This window comes from Pholis gunnellus, assembly GCF_910591455.1.
Source record: "Pholis gunnellus genome assembly, chromosome: 14".
Lineage (NCBI taxonomy): Eukaryota > Metazoa > Chordata > Actinopteri > Perciformes > Pholidae > Pholis > Pholis gunnellus.
Genome location: NC_136541.1, coordinates 16007051 through 16012385, shown reverse-complemented (window position 1 = coordinate 16012385; position 5335 = coordinate 16007051).

Here is a 5335-nt window from a genome sequence, read left to right as displayed (position 1 = left end):
GGCTAAAAAGGACAAGATAAGTGCAGATAATTGTTACATTTTCTGATCCTTCACACTATTTTTTTAAAAGCACCATTTAGGGAACCTCTTTAAAATATCTGTTTGTTGGACAGTATATGTGCATGTAGAGCACTGACTGGAAGGTAATCCATTTAAAACTGTGATAAATCAATGAAAGTACAGATTGGCTTCTACCAGACTAAAAACTTAAAGCATTGTTTTCATGAAATAATAAAAAGGAAAAGGGGTAGATTGTGGTTTGAGCAGCAGTTATTTTTGCAGGATAGAAAACAAAAACACAAAACAAGTAGTTACTTTCATATACTTTTATAACAAAATGGTACGCTAAACTTGGCAAAAGAAACTGCTCAACTCATGAATACATTTCCCAAAAGGTAGGGTTGTTCAATTCGCTAAAGTTGTTTTTTACCTTGCACAGTAGAAACATCAATAGGAACAAAACTAAACTCCTCACTGCTGACTGTAAGGCAAATCTCACACAGAGTGGCATGAGACAAATCCTCATATGGAGATGAAATATATATTCCATCTGTTTTTTAGTGCAATCCTATACATTTAGTAGAGATTGGATCTTTTGGCATGAACTATGTGTTACAGTCTACCGAAACTGTAGATGTTTGTCGTCATGGCTGACTGGACCTGAATCTCCGGGTTGAAAAAGGGTCACGTTTGTACTTTCCAGGCAGCGTAGAGAGCTGAAGACTGAAATACTATCTGAACAATGCACAAGTTACATTACATTCAGTGGGGCACACTACTGTATATTTAATCTCAGGAAACCTGAACCATTGTGTCAATGTGGTGTGTGTGGGTGTGTGTCTGTGTGTGTGTGTGTGTGTGTGTGTGTGTGTGTGTGTGTGTGTGTGTGTGTGTGTGTTGTGCTCTCATTAAACAGTAAGGCAGCAGAAAGTGAGCCGTCATCACTTTGCCAGAGACCATTTTGCTCTCGTCTGAACCATAAATTGTGCTCAGTCAGGCGTTTCAGAGCTTCAGAAACTTGTCCTCAGTGATGATGTCATTGTGTCTAATGACAGTGATGTCATGTGAACTTAAAACCTTGTAGCAGAAAGTGGTTTCTCCAGGAAACCAAATTACATGCTTTCAAAATAGTAGGCCTGTTTTAACCTTCAGTGCGTCTTTTTTTAGACTTTGGTCTGAATTTAACATTCGGGTGTAAAAGTTTGAATTGCTGCAGAATAAACTTCAGATCTAACTGTGCTGATCCTGTGTGGTCTATGGAAACACAAACCCTCTAATAGAGTGACTGAAAAGAAACTCAGTATAAATGTTGCGGGCCCTGCTGTGTGATGCTTCACAGCTGGAAAACTGCATAGCAATATATAGTAGCATACATACTTAAATAAATATGTCGGATTTCTTTGAAATCATACAGGATAATTCAATGGAATATGCATACACTGTAAAACCCCAAAGTTGTTACAATACTGGACACAGTGTATGTAACCAAAGACAGAAACGGGAAAGAGAAACCGGAACGTGTTCTCCCAGAATTTATTTACATGACATTGTGATGAAAGACAAAATGATTTCCTCATTCTTTTTTATTTTGAGCAAAGACTATTTCAGTGCTGAAACTATAAAAGTCAAATAGAATATTTGTATTTTTGTACAATGTAGTAAAATAATTGCGATTTCTGCTTAAAGTAGCAACTTTGAAGAAGACAAATCGCCCAATTGGAAACCAAAACATTTGCTCGTGGAGCATCAAAGACTGAAACAGATGGAAAAGTAGAAAATCTGCAGAGAGAAAAACAGATCCTTAAAATCCCACTGGACACTGTGTGAGTATGCGTCGGAACATTAAAATGTCAACAAGTTGATCTAAAACTTGCCATTCCTTCATTGATACATCATCAGATAAACAGAGATTCTAAGAAATTATCTTTTGAGTTTATTTTTCAATAGCTAAGGTGAAGAGCGTGAAGAGTGAATTTGTTTTCAGTTAAATAAGCTTTGGCCTATGAATCCTCCCTCTGATGATTTACACAGGTTGTAACTCAAGTAGTTCTGGGATTCAAAAGTCTCCAGTCCTTCGGATACACATAATTATCATGACCTGTTTCTAACTTGTACATACTCAATACAGCCGACCTTATTTGGTTATTTTAGCTGTCTATTTCATTGCTGCTGGTCAAAAGCTTGAGGTTGGAGACCGATGCCTGTGCAAGAAATACAAGCTATGACATCACTGGGAAATTGCTTTTTTCACCCTATGTGGCGGCCAAAACGTTCGTGGGTCTTTTATCAGTATCCAAGACTTTGGAGGGCAAACTAGAGATGAGGTATAAAAGACATTAAGAGAAGGAGGGAGACAAACGGAAAGTAAGGGAAATAGAGATGAAAAGACTGGATTGAGAGAGAGAGCGAGATTAAGTGAGTGAGAGAGAGTGAATAGGTGAGAGAGGGAATGATAGAGAGAGTGTGATTGAGTCGGTGACAGTCTAGCAGTTAGCCACATTATAGACAGTAAAGTATAGCCATGTGGAATGGCACTGACCACTGGCACCCAGAGATGCTTAACAAGCATGTTTATAGCTCCCTGTCAGGGTTTTTATTTGATGCTTGCCATTTTCAGGCCCTTTTCGTATTTCTCCAGGAGGAGATAGCACTGTGACCTTCCAAGCATAGCAGAGGGCCGCTACTGAGAGCTAAGAATGTCCCGGTGTGTGAAAGAGAGACAGATGGAGGGATTAATGGAGAGAGGAAATGGGGACTAGAGAGGGAAGTGGAGCAGTCTCATATTAGAGTTACTGCCAGAGATCTGATTGATGGATGAATGATGGATGATTGAGTTCCTATCTACACGTAGACAGATATTTCAATACATAAACAGATAGTTTTGAAAACGGACCTTTTTCCTCTCTGTTTAAAAAAATGTTGGTCCCAACGACTCCAAACACTCGCTGTGCCAGTAGGTGGCGATAAAAAAAAGCCGCAACGACGGTACGGCAAATACCAGATACTACTTTGTCAGTAGTAACCTAAAAAATGATGTCTGTCTCCGTTCGTCCATAAAATGTGGTGCAGCAATAAATACCAAGTTAAGTTGGAAAGTAGTCATGAGACTTAGCAGTGCTAACAAAACGTAAACAAACTGGTAGTCCACCATTGTTGTTATTGCTTTTGGCACCTGTACACAAAGCAACAATGGGCATGTCCGAATTGAGGAAATGATGGATGGATGGATAGATAGATGGATATATGAATTGATGAACAAATGGATCAATGGATGAATTACAGAAATGATGGATGGATGGAAGCAATGAGGTAATCCAGTATAATATACTGTACATTGTATAGACTACTTGAAGATATGTTAATGAATGAAGGGAACAGGTCGTTGGACAGTGAAATAACAAGAAAGAGGAGCCATAACTGAATGAAATACTAGATGTCTGCGGCATTAACCGGCTGTCCTGACACAAAGCCAGACAGAAGGCTTTTGCGCAATTATTGTGAAAAAATAAGGCATTTACTGGTTGTTCTCCAATGAACCAATAACATAGAGGTGTTGAACTTTGGCATCGTTTGGCATCAGTGTCCAGCACATTCATGATCAAAAAGCAGTTGACTGTCATTTGTCACTTTGGGACAACATGCTTTTAATACTAAAGCAGGAAAACAGAACGGCTTCAGTCCAGTGGACGCTGTCACTCATCACAGATTGCATTTCAACCTGGCTTTCAAACCATCTCAAGTAAAATTCAACATGTCCATAAACACAACAGTTTAAAATTCCTTCCTGACAATAACTTCTCTATGTCAAAGCGGAGCTACGTCAATGGGCCTGTAAAATGTGTGTTGAGTACCTGTGATGTATACTCACTGTTTTATACGGGAGAAAGAAGTGTGTGGGACTCAGCCCATGTGTGTACAGTATGTGTACAATATGTGCATTTATAGCTTACAGAGACACATGTAACAACGGCAATTTAACCACCCAGAGACAATGCTGTCTGGATCCAGACACCTTTCACTGAAGGTCTCTTGGCAAGCTGTATTTGTGTCTATGTGTGTCTTTCTAAAAAATCTGTGTTTTCTTAGCGACAAGCAGTGAACAGTAGGTTGAGATAAACAGGGAACGGGAATGGAAGACCACAAGGGAAGCCGAGACAAAAAGCTGGAGAGAAAAAAAACTTGTATTGGGAATACAGACATGCACAGAGAGATAGGCATGAAGATTTGGTCAGTCCTCTCTAGACAGCCATTAAGCCTCAGACAAAGGCCAACTGTTTCGCCAGGTTTCAACTAATGACAAATCGCATTGGACCAAACCAACAAGCCTGAGAGTGAGAAGAAGGGAGGGTTTTAAAAAAATAAGAGCAGCTAGGTCAAGCCTTTATGTGCGGTGGCAAATTTGCGGACGTTCCCTTCCCTTCTTCCTTTCTTTCCTTCACAGCAGCTTGCAGACAGAACAGCGAAGCTAAAATGAATAAAACGAAGCTGAAAGCAATTATTGTCTGAGAGCAGAGCTCATATCTTCACAATTGTGTCAGCCTCCCGCTGCCATGCAGACCACAAGTATCCTTCGATAAGGCCCTCGCTTCATCAGAACCATAGAGGCTTCATTCCCCTTAGTGGGGCTGTCTGATGAAAGCATAACCAACTGAAAAGAAAGAAAAATAACACAACCTGAGCATTAATAAAAACCTAAGCCTAAGTTCTAGACAGAGATAGGTTTTTGAAATAATACAAATGTGTGCCCCGGGGACATTTTCAATCAGTGGAAGCAAATGAAATAAACTGGAGTTGTGAGGTTTCTGTGAAAGCAGTCACGTTATGCAATCTGAACACTTTTTTACAAGTCACCCACTCAGAGTTGTGTCTCTCTCTCTCTCTCTCTCTCTCTCTCTCTCTCTCTCTCTCTCTCTCTCTCTCTCTCTCTCTATCATTTTGCATGGCTGAAAGCCCACATCTGTATTTCATTTTGCGGGGGCTTCTGTGTATTCCCCGAGCCAGCACAGTAGCATTAAAGGTAAATCTACTGGATCGACAGCCCTTTGAGAATATCTATCACCCCGGTACATAGTTGTTATGAATATTTATGTTATTATCATAAAGAAAAATGTGTGGAGGCAGCTTTGTTGACAGACAATATAAGCTTATCTTCAATACAATGTGGAAATGGATATACAAATCATAAATAATAACACATACACTTTTGCAGAAAGTAAAGGCTGTCACAGCTGCTCGGAAGGGAAAATAAAAGTGTTAATTTATACAATATTGTCTGAAGATTTATGAGGTCAAACGGTCTTTAAAATGATCCAAATTTCCTACAATAATAAGTTAA